This window comes from Cannabis sativa, chromosome 9, assembly GCF_029168945.1.
Source record: "Cannabis sativa cultivar Pink pepper isolate KNU-18-1 chromosome 9, ASM2916894v1, whole genome shotgun sequence".
Lineage (NCBI taxonomy): Eukaryota > Viridiplantae > Streptophyta > Magnoliopsida > Rosales > Cannabaceae > Cannabis > Cannabis sativa.
Window position 1 is genome coordinate 36899882 of NC_083609.1, and position 18616 is coordinate 36918497.

The following is an 18616-nucleotide window of genomic DNA, read 5'->3' on the forward strand; positions in this document are numbered from 1 at the left end:
AGGATTTAGATTCTCTTAATCTAAGATCAACTTCTGACATTGACTTGGAAAGATACAACGGTAAGTTTACAATATCTTTAACCAAGTTCAATATCGGTCCAGTCCAATGCATACTCCATGCATTCGAAACCAGTATACTTTGCCAATGTTCTGGAAAGAACATAACACTTACTCCAAGTGTAAGTATACTTCATCGCTGATTATCACATCAGTGTAAATCCAAAACACTGATGAACAGGGACCAAATCTTTTGAATCATATAATCACAATCACATTCCACTGTATTGACGATACTGTAATTGTGAATAACTATATGTTCTGGATTTAACTGATTTTGTGCATATATCAAGTATATGTATTAAACCATAAACATGTAACATACATGTAATCATAATTCACTTCTAAATTGATAACTAGTCAGATTGTAATGAGTTTTATTTAGGGAATAAAACCCAACAGTAACTCATGCTCCTCTTTTGACTGAGAGTACACAAGGATGTCGTCGATAAACACAATCACACATATATCGAGGAAATCCTTGAATACTCTATTCATCAAGTCCATAAATGCTGCAGGAGCATTGGTTAGTCCAAACGACATAACCGGGAATTCATAATGTCCATACCTAGTGCGGAAAGCCATTTTTGGAATGTCCTCCTCTCGGATTCTCAACTGATGATAACCCGAACGGAGATCAATCTTAGAAAAGACCGTCTTTCCCTGAAGCTGATCGAACAAATCATCGATCCTAGGTAATGGATATTTATTCTTCACCGTCAGCTTGTTCAATTCCCTGTAGTCGATGCACATCCTCATAGATCCATCTTTCTTCTTGACGAATAAAACTGGGGCTCCCCAAGGTGACACACTGGGCCGAATAAACCCTATGTCAAGCAACCCTTGGAGCTGAATCTTTAACTCCTTAAGTTCAGCTGGAGCCATTCTATATGGGGCTTTGGAAGCCGGTTCCACCCCTGGTGCCAAGTCTATCACGAAGTCAATCTCCCGCTGAGGTGGTAACCCTGGAAGTTCTTCGGGAAAAACATCTAAAAATTCCCGAACCACCTTGATGTCCTCTGGCCGAATGGTATCTGGCTGAGTGGTGTCCACCACCACGGCCAAAAACCCTAAGCATCCGCCATGTAATAATTCTCTAGCTGACATGGCCGAAATCACCGGGATCCGAGATCCCCGAACTGAACCAACAAACACGAATGGTTCTTCACTTTCCGGTTGGAAGATCACCATCTTCCTTTTGCAATCAATCCTCGCTGAATATTTAGTTAGGAAATCCATTCCTAAAATAATATCAAACTCCAGTAGACTCATCTCTATCAAGTCAGCAGTTAACTCTCTACCATCTATCCTGATCGGCATAGACCTAATCCAGCTGTTGGAGATAACCAACTCTCCGCCAGGTAATAGGGTTCCAAACCCTGATTCATATCTATCATACGGTCTACCCAATTTACTAAAGACTCTGGCTGCCACGTAAGAATGTGTAGCCCCAGAATCAAACAGCACTAAGTAAAGCGAGTTATTAACAGAAAGCTGACCTGTCACAACTGATGGGCTGGCATCTGCATCAGCCTGAGTGATGGCGAACACCCTAGCTGGAGTGGGTATCGCAGGAGCTCTCGGTGCCTCTGAGCGGAGCTGGGGACAGTCCCTCTTGAAGTGTCCGGGCATGCCACAGTGAAAGCATCCCTGACCTTTGCACTCACACCGATGGTGCCTTTTGCAGCTAGGGCACTCGGGATAGGAGAATCGGGTCTCAGTACCACTGGAACGACTACCTCTATTCTGGTTCCCCCGGAACCTCTTGTTCTGACTTGAACCACTACTCCCCCTGCTAAAGCCTGATGCAGGAGGGGTAGGAGCCCCGCCACTCGCCGGAGTACTAGCTGACTCCGACATACACCCAACTGCGCCCTCAGCTCACAGTGCCTTCTCCACCATCTCAGCATAGGTGGTCTTGTCGTCCGTGGTGATCATCAAATCGTGCTTAATCTTCGCATTTAACCCATCCAGGTACTTCTCTTTCTTGCTGAAGTCGGTTGGCACAATTCCCGAGGCTAACCTCGCCAACCGATCAAACTGAGTAGTATACTCGGTCACGCTCATGTTCTCACGCTGGGTCAGGTGAGCGAACTCTTTCCTCTTGGCGCTTCTAACCGCCTCATTATAATACTTGGCGTTGAAGAGTTCCTGAAACCTTTCCCAGGTCATGGTGGTGACGTCGTGAATCTGAGGCACCATGTCCCACCAGACCAGAGCGTCCTCCTGGAACTGGAAAGTGGCACACACCACTCTATCATTACCGGTGACACCCATGAAGTTCAGGATTTTGGTGATCACCGTCAGCCACTGCTCGGCCTTCATCACGTCTGGACCTCCCAAGAAAACCGGAGGTGCTTGCTTCCGGAACCGTTCATACAAAGGTTCCAATCTATTGGCCGCCACCACTAATTCGGCCTGAGCAGCAGGGGCAGGTGCCACTGGAACTACTGGCACCAGAACTGCAGGAGCACCCTGCTGTCTCAACCTCTGAATCTCGAGGTCTTGCTCCTCTATCCGGGCTTGCATTTCAGCAAACCTAACTTCCCAATTCTGGGCTCCCTGATCGGCTTGGGGAGCCTGGGCAGCCTGTGGCGGGTTCTCATCACCCCGACCACGAGCCCTGCCCCGGGGACCTCTACCTCGGCCGCTAACTGGCGGGGGAAACTGAGCTCCCTGTTCTTGATTCGACCCCACTGAATTGCCCTGGCTCCTGGTAGTCCGCCTGGCGTCCATCTAGTCAGAACCGCCTGCGAAACCAAGAGTTGGCATATCAGGTCGTATTCAAGGAGAGCTTACTAATGCCGCTTAATTTGGAAATTAAAAACGAAACATGCGCCTATTCTACTATCAGGCTACTAACATGCTTCCTATCAGGCTTTTCTTATTCATAAATAAATAAATAAACTACTAAAGCAATAAAGGCTTACTGAACCGTGGAACGAGCTAATTGCTGATGATGATTGTACATGTCGTGACGATCTTCGAAAGACAACCTGGCGGCTCTGATACCAAATTGTAACACCCTAACTAACATAGGCGTGTTACGTGATTTTTAAACATGCTTTGCAGCTTGTTGCTAATCAACGAGGTTTATGGAAAACGGGATTAATTAAAATTTTTGCTTTTTAATGAATTTCAGCTTTGTACCCATTGCTCGCTGCAAACTCTGCCAAAATTTGGAGGTGAACTTCGAATCCCTGTCCGAAACTATAAACTTCGGTACTCCGTGAAGTCTTACGATCTCTCTGACATATAACTCTGCCAACTGATCCACTGTAAATGTTGTTCTAACCGGCAGAAAATGAGCAAATTTCGTAAATCGATCCACCACTACCCAGATGGAATCAAATAAACCCGTGGTCCTAGGTAACCCGACCACAAAATCCATCGTGATATCTTCCCACTTCCATTATGGTAGGGTTAGGGGCTGCAACAACCCTGCAAGTCTCTGATGTTCAGCCTTAATCTGCTAACAAGTGAGGCATCTCGATACGAATTCTACCAAATTCTTCTTCATACCGCTCCACCAGAAGTACGGTTTAAGATCTTGGTACATCTTAGTGGTGCCGGGATGCAGAGAATAAGGGGTAGAATGAGCCTCCTCAAAAATCTCATTCCTGAGTTCCACACTATTCGGAACACAAACCCTAGCTTTATACAGAAGCATCCCGCTGTCTGACACTGAAAAGTCCTTGGCTTGACCAGCCAAAACCTCATCTCTGATCTTCACTAACTCTGGATCCGTCATCTGAGCGACTTTTATTCTTTCCAACAGATCAGACTGCAGCGTTAAGTTGTGAAGCTGACCTACCACAAACTCAATGCTGGATCTAACCATATCCTCTGCTAGCTGAGGTGAGATCTAAACCATACTAGCTACTTGCCCGGGACCCTTTCTGCTCAGGGCATCGGCCACTACATTGGCCTTCCCAGGGTGATAAAGAATCTCGCAGTCATAATCTTTCACTAATTCCAACCAACGTCTCTGTCTCATGTTCAAATCCTTCTGAGTAAAGAAATATTTGAGACTTTTATGGTCGGTATAGATTTCACACCTTTCTCCGTAAAGGTAATGCTGCCAAATCTTCAAAGCAAAAACCACCGCGGCCAACTTTAGATCATGAGTCGGGTATCGCTGTTCGTAATCCTTTAACTGACGGGAAGCATAAGCGATAACATGATCGGCTTGCATCAACACACACCCCAAACCCTGTTTGGATGCGTCACAATAAAATACAAACTTCTCGCTGTCTGAAGGCAAAGCTAGCACTGGAGCGGTAATCAACCTCTGCTTCAGCTCCTGAAAACTAGCTTCGCACTTGTCTGACCAGATAAATCGCTGATTCTTCTTTGTAAGTGCGGTTAGGGGCATTGAAATTTTAGAGAACCCGTCCACGAACCTACGGTAGTACCCAGCTAAACCCAAGAAGCTTTTGATCTCTGTCACAGTCTTCGGTCTCGGCCAATCCCTGACGGATTCGATCTTCCCGGGATCTACCTTGATCCCATCTTTGCTCACAATATGCCCTAAGAAAGATACCTGAGATAGCCAAAATTCGCATTTCTTGAACTTGGCATAAAGCTTGTGTTCCCGAAGCCGTTGCAGTACCATCTGAAGATGTAACTCATGCTCCTCTTCTGACTGAGAGTACACAAGGATGTCGTCGATAAACACAATCACACAGATATCGAGGAAATCCTTGAATACTCTATTCATCAAGTCCATAAATGCTGCAGGAGCATTGGTTAGTCCAAACGACATAACCAGGAATTCATAATGTCCATACCTAGTGCGGAAAGCCGTTTTCGGAATGTCCTCCTCTCGGATTCTCAACTGATGATAACCCGAACGGAGATCAATCTTAGAAAAGACCGTCTTTCCCTGAAGCTGATCGAACAAATCATCATTCCTAGGTAATGGATATTTATTCTTCACCGTCAGCTTGTTCAATTCCCTGTAGTCGATGCACATCCTCATAGATCCATCTTTCTTCTTGACGAATAAAACCGGGGCTCCCCAGGGTGACACACTGGGCCGAATAAACCCTATGTCAAGCAACCCTTAGAGCTGAATCTTTAACTCCTTAAGTTCAGCTGGAGCCATTCTATATGGGGCTTTGGAAACCGATTCCACCCCTGGTGCCAAGTCTATCACGAAGTCAATCTCCCGCTGAGGTGGTAACCCTGGAAGTTCTTCGGGAAAAACATCTAAAAATTCCCTAACCACCTTGATGTCCTCTGGCCGAATGGTATCTAGCCGAGTGGTGTCCACCACCACGGCCAGAAACCCTAAGCATCCGCCATGTAATAATTCTCTAGCTGACATGGCCGAAATCACCGGGATCCGAGATCCCCGAACTGAACCAACAAACACGAATGGTTCTTCACTTTCCGGTTGGAAGATCACCATCTTCCTTTTGCAATCAATACTCGCTGAATATTTAGTTAGGAAATCCATTCCTAAAATAATATCAAACTCTACTAGACTAATCTTTATCAAGTCATCACTTATCTCTCTACAATCTATCCTGATCGGCATAGACCTAATCCAACTGTTGGAGATAACCAACTCTCCGCCAGGTAATAGGGTTCCAAACCCTGATTCATATCTATCATACGGTCTACCCAATTTACTAAAGACTCTGGCTGCCACGTAAGAATGTGTAGCCCCAGAATCAAACAGCACTAAGTAAAGCGAGTTATTAACAGAAAGCTGACCTGTCACAACTGATGGGCTGGCATCTGCATCAGCCTGAGTGATGGCGAACACCCTAGCTGGAGTGGGTATCGCAGGAGCTCTCGGTGCCTCTGAGTGGAGCTGGGGACAGTCCCTCTTGAAGTGTCCGGGCATGCCACAGTGAAAGCATCCCTGACCTTTGCACTCACACCGATGGTGCCTTTTGCACCTAGGGCACTCGGGATAGGAGAATCGGGTTTCAGTACCACTGGAACGACTACCTCTATTCTGGTTCCCCCGGAACCTCTTGTTCTGACTCGAGCCACCGGATGCAGTGGATGCTCGCTTCCTCTGATCCATGGCCGAACCACTACTCCCCCTGCTAAAGCCTGATGCAGGAGGGGTGGGAGCCCCGCCACTCGCCGGAGTACTAGCTGACTCCGACATACACCCAACTGCGCCCTCAGCTCACAGTGCCTTCTCCACCATCTCAGCATAGGTGGTCTTGTCGTCCGTGGTGATCATCAAATCGTGCTTAATCTTCGCATTTAACCCATCCAGGTACTTCTCTTTCTTGCTGAAGTCGGTTGGCACAATTCCCGAGGCTAACCTCGCCAACCGATCGAACTGAGTAGTATACTCGGTCACGCTCATGTTCTCACGCTGGGTCAGGTGAGCGAACTCTTTCCTCTTGGCGCTTCTAACCGCCTCATTATAATACTTGGCGTTGAAGAGTTCCTGAAACCTTTCCCAGGTCATGGTGGTGACGTCGTGAATCTGAGACACCATGTCCCACCAGACCAGAGCGTCCTCTTGGAACTGGAAAGTGGCACACACCACTCTATCATTACCGGTGACACCCATGAAGTTCCGGATTTTGGTGATCACCGTCAGCCACTGCTCGGCCTTCATCACGTCTGGACCTCCCAAGAAAACCGGAGGTTCTTGCTTCCGGAACCGTTCATACAAAGCTTCCAATCTATTGGCCGCCACCACTAATTCGGCCTGAGCAGCAGGGGCAGGTGCCACTGGAACTACTGGCACCGGAACTGCAGGAGCACCCTGCTGTCTCAACCTCTGAATCTCGAGGTCTTGCTCCTCTATCCGGGCTTGCATTTCAGCAAACCTAACTTCCCAATTCTGGGCTCCCTGATCGGCTTGGGGAGCCTGGGCAGCCTGTGGCGGGTTCTCATCACCCCGACCACGAGCCCTGCCCCGGGGACCTCTACCTCGGCCCCTAACTGGCGGGGGAAATTGAGCTCCCTATCCTTGATTCGACCCCACTGAATTGCCCTGGCTCCTGGTAGTCCGCCTGTCGTCCATCTAGTCAGAACCGCCTGCGAAACCAAGAGTTGGCATATCAGGTCGTATTCAAGGAGAGCTTACTAATGCCGCTTAATTTGGAAATTAAAAACGAAACATGCGCCTATTCTACTATCAGGCTACTAACATGCTTCCTATCAGGCTTTTCTTTTTCATAAATATATAAATAAATTACTAAAGCAATAAAGGCTTACTGAACCGTGGAACGAGCTAATTGATGATGATGATTGTACATGTCGTGACGATCTTCGGAAGACAACCTGGCGGCTCTGATACCAAATTGTAACACCCTAACTAACATAGGCGTGTTACGTGATTTTTAAACATGCTGTGCAGCTCGTTGCTAATCAACGAGGTTTATGGAAAACGTGATTAATTAAAATTTTTGCTTTTTAATTAAACTTGTAAAATATTTATACAAAAGACTCGGGATCCCGATTACAAAATCATTTACAAAAGTTAACTGTTTATACAAAATAATTGTCGCCTAGCGACTAGTTACAAAAATAGCCTTGCTGTCCCGAGGATCGTACGCTCCATGCCTAACCGCCCCGACATGTACAATCTTCATGGGCTCGTTCACGGTCCATCAGCTCTAGCTTTGCCTTTACCTACACATAAACATAGCACTGTGAGTCGACAGACTCAGTAAGAAAAGCATAATAATATTCATACATAATTCCCGGTCATGATCAGACGCCCATATCCCTGATCATAGTCTTAACTGCCGTGTCCAACACGATACTGAGTCCCCCTAACTGTCGTGTCCAACACGGTACTGAGTTCTGAACGTTCATAGGGACGGTACTATTGACAAGTAACAGCCTGATCGGTCGAACCGGTCATACTCCGGCTGCTGGTCATACTCCAGCCTGTACCGACGTGTTACAGTATCAGCCTGATCGGTCGAACCGGTCATACTCCGCTGCTGGTCATACTCCAGCCTGTACCGACGTGATACGTCAATAGTACGGAACCACCAACCTAAGTGTCGGCTGATCGGTCGAGCCGGTCATACTCGACTGCTGGTCATACTCCGGCTGTACCGACGTGTTACGATATCGGCTGATCGGTCGAACCGGTCATACTCCGGCTGCTGGTCATACTCCAGCCTGTACCGACGTGATACGTCAATAGTACGGAACCACCAACCTAAGTGTCAGCCTGATCGGTCGAACCGGTCATACTCCGGCTGCTGGTCATCCTCCAGCCTGTACCGACGTGACACAGTTGGATGGCTCGAAGCCAACATACATAACTAATGTAATCTAACAGGCTTCCTACATGCACACTAAACATGTAATCTACATATGCATACTGTTATACTAATCTTACCTGGATTCCGAATTCAGGTGTACCGGTCAACCTGACTAGAACTATCTACGCGGCGGATTACAGGCTCCTAAACCATAAAAATCACAACACTATAAGTGATACGCTAAATCACTTCTTGGGGACTTAAACTAGGAACTAAAAGTTTCCCTATCGATAAAAAGCATGGCAATACCCCAAAAAACATAAAAACGAGGAAAACTAGGATTTCTGAAAATTCCCCAACCGGTAGACCGGTTCTGCAACCGGAATTCCGGTTCTGAGAATTCCTGGACCCTCATCCGGAATTCCGGTTGCACAACCGGAATTCCGGTTCCTCGCAAGAATTTTTCAAAAATTCACTACTCAACCAAATCCAACCTAAATCATTTCAAACCTTCCAGACCTACTCCATATAACCCAAATAACATTTCTAAAGCATTAGATTCACCCAGAATACACAGAAATGAAAAACACCATTAAAGCCCAAGCTTTGAGTTTTAAAACCCAAACTTGGCTAGAATCAACTAACATGCAATCAAACTAGATTAAACCTACATAATCATGCATAATTAAACCTCTGAAAACAACTACAAACTTCAACAACATCACAGCAACAGATTTTAACCATTTCTTTATGAAAACCATAGTTTTGAGCTAAAAACTACCAAGCTTGAAATCAAAGCAATTAACATGCATTCACTAGCCCTAAACAACTTAGAATAACAAGATTAATCCACTGAAAATAACAACAATTCACAGCAGCAAGAACATATTAAAAATCAAGCATGCATCATCCTCTTTTCAAACATTTTCTAAAAATTACAAAAGGAAAAGGGTTAGAAACTTTACCAAGGCTTGAAGAACACTTAGAATGAAGGAAAAATAGCTTGAAAATCAGAAATCCCAGCCCTAGAAACACCCTACCAGCCGAGAGAGCAAGAGAGGAAAAGAGAGAGCCTTTTTGAAATTTTTTTCTATTTTTCTAAGTTTGAATGAAAATGAAATAAAGGGAATACTTAAGCAATAATCTATTTCAGCCAACAATTAATATCAAATAACACTTAATTCAATTAAATAAAGCCCACTAAAGGACAAAATATCATTGGGGCAAAAAGACCATTTTGCCCCTCCACACTAAAATAACATAAATAACACTAAAGGGGTATTTTTGGAAAATTCTAAATTCCCGGCCATTCCCGACATTCCCAATGTCTAATAAACCGTCCCAAACTACTAACATGCTAAGTTGTGATTTTACTGAGCCAAACACCGAGTTCTAAAATACCGGGCACCGGAATGCAAAATTATGAAAACTACTACATGACATAAAAATGCATCTCTGAATTCAATAATAACAGTATAATAATTATTTAAATAGCTATAAATAATTTCCATAATTAAACGTGATTAACTGCTAATTTCCAAATTAAACTAAGCTGTCTTTACAGTAGATGTCTCAGATATAACTAAAAATATAGCTGGTTCTATAAATAAAAACTAATAACTCAAACCAATTATAATTGAAATATAACCGATTCTATAACATAATAAATAAAAAAAACAACATAAAATAACTCAAACTAATTATAATTAAAATAAAATCAGTTCTATAACAGTGTTATAATGAATAAAAACTAATAACACGAAATAACTAAAAACCGGTTATAACTAAAACAGAATTGGTTATCTAACATAATGAATACAAACAAGTAACATAATAATTCAAACCGATTACAATTAAAAAGTAAAGGGGAAATTGCTGGGGATTAGTTTACTAGGATCTAGATTTACTACCATGTATGTTATTTAACATCCTAAATATGAATTTCTAAAACAATGTAAATTAAACACATATAAAGTTTAAGAAACCTTACATTGGTTGCAACGGAATTAAATGACTCCTTCCACTCAGATCTCTAACCCTTTTATTCTTTTTGTAGCAGAGTGTCACCAAGATCTGAGCCCGATTCTCCTTCTGTTGAATTGGATTCTTCACAGTCTTACACACTATGATTGAGTACCAACGTGCTATGTGTGGGCATGTACTCTATCACTATAGGATTCGAAATTGAAGAAAGAAAGAGAGAGGAAGGATTCAAAATAGAGAGAGAAGAGGCTCAAAATTTTTCTAAAGGCAAGTGAAAGCATCATCAACTAATTTGAGTCCATTACTATCTATTTATAGGAATCCTTCTAGGTTTAGGTTTGAATTATTTGGCATTAAAAAATTAATAAATAAATGGTAAAATAGACCCCAAGTAGTCGGCCATAGGATGTGAGCCCACCACTTGTAATTTTGCCATTTTTCAACTATATATCTTATTTTTCTCAAAAATGCCATATTTTCCAATTCAACCACTTAAATGCAAAAACTATTTATTTAATAATTAAAATTAATTATCAAATAAAATTACCATTTAATATATTTATTAATTAGACTTAATAAAGTCTCTTAATTAACAAATAAACCATAGAATCTCTTTTCTTTACAATTAAGCCCTAGCTTAGTGAAAATTCATAAATAAGACATACTCTAATTTTAGAATTATAATTGATTAATCAAAATCAATTAACTGAGTCTTACAAGCAATATTATCTCAACTAGTGTGGGGACCATGGGCCTATATAACTGAGCTTCCAATAAGCATATCTAAAATTTACCAAGTAAATTTCCTAACTTATTAATTCCTCATTGAACCACTATAGAACTTAGAATTGCACTCTCAGTTACATAGAACGCTCTATATACGTTCCACGATATAGATACGCTATAAATATTTAACCATCGTTCTAATCCCAATAATCAAAGATTCTCTATAGATGATTTACACCGAGTAGGGACAAATTTACCATTTTACCCCTCAATGTATTTTATCCTTAAAACACTTAGCTTCCTATAAATGATATTTCAGTAAACTAATATAATCACTGAAATAAGAGCTCTTCCATTTATCTTTATTAAGCCAAGCTCAAAAGAAATCATCGTTTCACTTCTATGTCCAGATAGAAGCTATAGATTCCATATCTATGTTTAGCGCTCCCACTCAATTGTACTATCATGTTCCCAAAATGTAAGTATTACCCGGACCAAAAGGTAGGCTTAACTAACAAATCAAAGAACATAAATAACACTCTTGAGATCGAACCTAATCATGTCAGGAAGGATTAAGATCTTTTGATCTAAGATCAACCAGTGATATTGACTTAGAAAGATACAATGGTAAGATTATAATATCTTTACCAAGATCAATATCGGTCCCAGTCCAATGTATACTCCATACATCCAAAACTAGCATACTTTGCCAATGTTCTGGAAAGAACATCACACTTATCCAAGTTGTAAGTATACTTTATCGCTCACTATCACATCAGTGTAAATCCAGTGCACTGATGAATCAAGGGACATTATCTTTTGAAGCATATAATCACAATTACCTTCCACTGTCTTGACATCACTATAATTGTGAATAACTATATGTTCTGGATTTAACAGATTTTGTACACAGTAAACCATAAACATGAAAACTACAGGTAAACATAAATGACTTCTAATCTTCTATTGATAACAAATCAGATTAGATTAAAATGGGTTTTATTTAGGGCATAAAATCCCAAAAAACTCCCACTTGCACTAACATAAAACAAGTAGTGCATTTCAATCAATCAATTGTCTTGATATCCAGATCAAGTGTAGTGTACTTGACTAAACCTAAATTACAGGAATTGCAAGTCTGTGGTAAGCTACTGCTTTCTCCACCATTACTTTCTTTGTGTTCATAAAACATTATGCAACATCATTTTCTATATGCATTACTCATATAGGGATATTGAATTCTTTAGTGCTTATTAAGTGCATCTGAATATACAGAAGACATATTTCTAATTCTATCCAAAACGGAATAGAGATAAACCAGTAAGAACTTTCTTCAATTGAATAACTTTTCAGTGCTTGACAAAAGCAACAAAGTTATGTAGCTTCACTGATGAAACTTAAATTATTATAGAAACGTTTTTACATCCTTTAGAATAATTCCTCGACCCCTAGAGTAATCACCATCTCGAATAGGTTATGAGTTGGTGTAGATATAAGGATTCTAATATACACCCCTATCATCTAACATATAGGTCACTTTCAGAATCTTTCTTAATTGTCTCCTAATGTTCCCTGTTTGATTACATCTTAGATGGCTCCCACTCAACAGTAGGAGTCTGGTTAAGTTCGTACACAAGTGTACACTTAGCCTCTTACTATTGGTTCTCAGGGACATCTTGACATGACATATTATCTTAGTCTGAAATTTTAAGTTCCTTCTAGACTAAGTCATCAACAAAGCATTCTAGTATTAACATTAGTGTAAAATACTTGCTTAAGATTAAGTAATCATTAGAGATACCAAAAAAATATTTCATGAGGATTAAGTATTTTGCCTAAGTCATTCGAATAGACTTTGGAAAATTCTCCTATCTTATCCTCAGAATTCTGATAAGTTATTTCTATCCATATGAATTGTTAGATTTACTTTCTTAGTTATATTCTAAAGTTCATATCATGATCATAACATAGTAAGCTATCACAAGTGTCATCCAAATAGAGATGGGCTTAGAATTTTAAAATTCTCCCACTCAGATAAGGTACTGTGATACTATGTCCAAGAACTTTATTGGTATCAATTTCTATTACAATAGTAACATATTAATTGGAACAAAAAATAGGATCAAGAATAAGTTATAATAATTTGCTAATTTGTTCATTATATTACATCTATGTCTAATCAAAATATGTGTGTCATAGAGATCATGTGGTGTATTGAGTATAGTCTAGAGTTCAAAATATTTGAACTACATATATCAATAGCTTCTGCCACCCCTAAGTGTTGTAGAGATCATGTGGAGTTATGAATATAATCTAGAGTTCAATAGATATAAAAGATCGTTGAACTGCATATATTACTTCTTAAATTCTTCCACCCCTATCAGATCAAAAGATCTTTATATTAAACAAAATCTTAATAATTGCTTAAGAATTAACAATTATTCATAAACATTAAATTTTAATTCAAAGTGTTTATGTGGTATTATCTCTTTATAAAGAATAATATATCATAGATTTTGCTTCAATAATAAAACACAAACAGATACAAACATGATAACATATAAATATAATTGGTAATGACATACACAAGATAAAGTAACCATAAAGCTCAATTCATAAATACAATTCATAATGAGAATTTCTTAAAGAGAAAATTTTATTAAATAATCTCAAAAAGGTCATAATGAATTGTCTGTAATAATATAAAATAGGGAATAAAATCCCAAACCAATAATTGAAACTGAAACAATTAAATCAAAAATTAAAAGAAGAATTGAGCTTCATCTTCACTTGGACAATCTTTACCCTTCTGTCCAACCATCTAACTCAACTCGCTAGGATAGCAATCCAAGTTTAAGCAGTTGGAGCTGAAATAAGAAGAAAATAAACATGGTTAATAGATCTAGAATTAATAACCCAAGGGGATAATAATTCTCTAAAACACATGAGTTTATAACATATATAGAAATACCTTATTTCTTTGCCAAAAACTTAGGACACTGGGTTTCTAGTGTCCCTTTTCGTTGCAATCGAAACACTTTCCTTTTTGCTTTGCATTGGGATTAGCAGCCTTTTTCTTATTAGTTGTATTAACAACTTTAAGAGGCTTCTGGCTATTCTTCCACTTCTTCTTGTTACTGGGTTTCAAAGCAGAGGCAATGTTTGCCTCAGCCTTGGCTGTGCCATTAGCAGTGCCAGAACTAGGAGCTTTAGTTCCTCCTTTTTGTGGTCCTCCAATCAAATTTTCAAATGTCTGAAGGTTGTTGATTAACTCGTGGAAGTCAAAATCCAACTTGTTCATGACATAATTTGATGTAAAGGGCAGAAAAGCTGGAGTTAAACTATTCAAGATCAAACTCACTTGAGTTGTCTGATCTATAATAGCTCCATGATTCTTAGCCTCTTGGAAGTAACTGGTCATCTGGAGCAGGTGATCACACACGTTTTGATGATATTTTATCCGTGCATTGATGAAATTCTTGGTCGCCTCAAAACGAGCTTGAATTGATGCCATCCCAAACAGTTCAGTTAACTGGTTCATGATATCTGCAGCCGTGAGAGTATTGGCAAACCTTGTTTTTAAGGTGTCGACCTGTTGGATTATGTTTTACCAGGATCTAGATTTACTACCATGTATGTTATTTAACATCCTAAATATAAATTTCTAAAACAATATAATTTAAACACATATAAAGTTTGAGAAACCTTACATTGGGTGTAACGGAATTAAATGACTCATTCTGCTCAGATCTCTAACCCTTGTATTTTTTCTGTAGCAGAGTATCACCAAGATCTGAGCCCGAAACTCCTTCCTTGTGTTTGGATTCTTCACAGTCTTACACACTATGATTGAGGACCAACTTGTTATGTGTGGGCATGTACTCAATCACTAATGGCTGAATTTTGATTTGTGAAGAAGTGACTATGGTGTTTCAAATTGAAGAAGAAGAAAAGGAGGAGGTCTCATCAACCTAGAGAAAAAACTAGGGCTTTAGCTTTGGAGGCATTAGTTGGATAATGAGACCATAGCCTTCCTTTTTTACTATCTTCAATAGGGTTAGGGTTGAATTATTAAGAATAAAAAAAATGATAAAATAGGGTAAAATACCACTTGATGGCCGACCACTTAATAGGCCCCACACAAGTTTGGGTTTTGTCATTTTTCCCAACTATTTTACCTATTTTTCATAAATAACATTTTTTGCAACTTCAACCCTATAAATACCAAAACTATTTATTTAATAATTAAAATAACTATCAAATAAAATTGTCATTTATAATATTTATTAATTAGACTCCATAAAGCCTCTTAATTAACAAATAAACCCCAAAACACTATTTCTTCACAATCAAGCCATATCTTAGTGAAAAATTCATAATCTAGACATAGTCTAATTTTACAATTATAATTTATTAACTAAAATCAATTAACTGAGTTTTACAAGCAGTTTGTCTCAACTAGTATGGGGACCATGGGCCTATATAACCGAGCTTCCAATAAGCAGATCTATAATTTACCAAGTAAATTCACTAACTTATTAATTCCTCATTGCATGCACCATAGAACTTGGAATTGGACTCTCAGTTACATGAAACGCTCTATATGTTCCACGATATAGATACGCTATTAATTATCCATTGTTATAATCCCAATAATCAATGATCCTCTTTAGGTGATCTACATTGCATAGGGGCAAAATTACCGTTACACCCTTTTAATGTATTTTATCCTTAAAACACTTGACCACCTACAAATGATATTTTAGTGAACTAATATAATCACTAAAATGAGCGCTCTATCATTTAATTCTATTCAGCCTAGCTCGAAGGAAATCATCGTTTCACTTCTATGTCCGGATAGAAGCTATAGATTCCATATCTATAATTAGCGTTCCCACTCAATTATACTATCATGTTCCCAAAATGTACGTATCCAAAAAGTAGGCTTAACTAACAAATCAAAGAACACAAATAACACTCTTGAGATCGAACCTAACCATGTCAGGGTTAAGATCATTTGATCTAGGATCAACTTGGTGATATTGAATTGAATAGATATTATGGTAAATTTATCATATCTAATCCAAGTTCAATATCGGTCCCTTCCAATGTATACTCCATACATCCGATATTGGTAAACTTTACCAATGCCCTGGAAATGACATAACACTTATCCAAGGTGTATGTATACCTATCGCTGATTATCATGTCAGTCTAAATCCAGTGAACTGACAAATCAGGGAATTTAAACTTTTTGAACATATAATCATGATTATATTCAAATGTGCTGACAACACTATAATCATGAACAAATACATATGTTCTGGACTTAATAGAATTCATATTTAAATATAATCATGAAATAAATCATGTGACCTATGCAACATAAAATGATTTTTGATCTTTATTGATTAGTAAATCTGATATTGAAATGGGTTTTATTTAGGGCACAAAACCCAACAAACTCCCACTTGCACTAATATAAAACAAAAAGTGCATTTCAAATAATCTCAACACCTTGATATCCAAATCAAGTGTAGTTTGTAGTATACTCTCCTTAATAGGATCTGACAAGTTGTATTCACTACAACCTTTCCTCCACCATTACATTTCCTTAATCACAAAATCCTTGATATTGTGAAATTCCTCTCTATATGTCTACTCCTCTAGGGATACTAGATTCTTTACTTTTTGGCAACTACTTTTGCGTTAATCAGGAAGTAACACTAGTAGTTAATAAATGTTGGAACAATGCCATAAATGTATAGAACTCTCCTTAGACTGAATAAGTATCTTTCCTGCAACTTTAACATTCAGTCTCTCTGGTAGACTTAGAGACTTCAGATAGGTTTTTACACTTCTCCAAAATCACTACTCCACCCCCAGAGTAATCATCATCTCATCAGCAGACTTTCTAGCACTAAGGCAAGTCTAGAAATCTGATTTGGTGTAGTCTAAGAGTATTAAATACACCCTTATCGACTAACATATAGTTCTTCTTCTTGATCTTAAGATTCATTTGATTGTCTTCCAAGGTTCCTTTCCTGGATTAATCTGATACCTACTCATTACTCCCACTCAACAGCAGGTGTCTGGTCTAATGCATAGGAAAGCATATCTGAGACCTCTCACTGTTGATTCTAAGGAATTCTTTCATTGGCCTTTATCTTTTCTAGAATAGTTGAAACTTTTCCTTAGATAAATGAAATCTATATCTAGAAGTCGAAAAGCTTCTATAGATTTAGCCACTAGAAAAAAATACTTTAGCATCTTACTAAAGTAATTTGCTTGCACTAGAGTAAGTAAATCATCAGGCATACCACAAGCCATAGGTTTAGATAAACTCAAACCTTTAATACTAGGAACAAGAAATTTTGTTAAGTCCATTGAATAGACTTACCAACTAAATTTCCTTTCTTGTCCTTGTAATAAACTTTTGGTTGTTCCATATGAATGGTTTTAACCTTAGTTCTCTTGGCTTTACTTCTTAGTTCCTTATTTTGACAATCCATTACTTGTTTAAACTAACGATGGATTTCATCACAAGTGTCTTCCAAGTCATAACAGGGTGAGTTCCTTGATACCCTCCCACTACGACAAGGTACCGTGACTTTCTGTCTAAGAACATAAGTGGAATTATCCTCTTTAGTTGTGTCAAGACAACAGAGGCAGCGGGACCATCTTATACAGAATAAGATGATAGAACACTTTTGGAATTAAGAAAAAATATCTCCTCTATTTTGCTACTTTGTTTTCAAACTTAGTCATTTTCTTAGAAAAGTAGTATTTGTTGAAACAAACACTTTCTTATCTAATGACTATGGGATGGTCCACCCCTATTCACTTAAAATAGCTATCAAACATGCAAACCTTGGTTAAAGTTCTAGCTTTTCTTAAGATCACGATTAGGTCATCCATGAATATCGTAATGGTTTATACTAAGTACACACCTATTTCATCATTCTGAAATTTTCCTATCACTAGGGTATTTCCTTAGAAGGACTTAGGCAACGGCTAGTAACTAATCATAGACCTTATACTATCATCAAAATGTAAATTAAATTTCTGGGGAGGTAAGTTTGGATATAATTCAAAAAATTAACTTAATGATCTTTGAACTGCATATCTACCAAATATTTCTCCACCCCTATCAGTTCGCAAGATTTTTAACCACTTGCCTTAATAGTTTTCCACCATTCCTAGAAATTCATGAAAATTTTCAAACATTTCAAATTTCTTTTGCATAAGGTAAAATCTAGAGTGATCGTCTTAAGAACATAACGAAAAACTCATATCCACCCTTGAATGTACATCCATCTTTGAATATAGATGATCTTACTTTCAGTGTATATAGGCATATTGACTCTTTGCAGAGAATGATCTTGTCAAAACCACTATGAACAAGACACAAATGCCATAGATTTATAAAATATGTGGTTGTGGTCTTTCGATGACTTAGGTCTCGTTACAAGATAAAGTTCTTAGAATAGTCCAAGTGGATCCTTGTCACAGAATACTAAACTCAAATCCACACATAAACATACAGTTTGAATCCATTGACAGAAAATGGATATTAAAAAAAACTTGTGAAAGTCATACTGTAATGTGTAATGTGTTCTAGGAAATGTAAATATAAAATTTCTATTTGG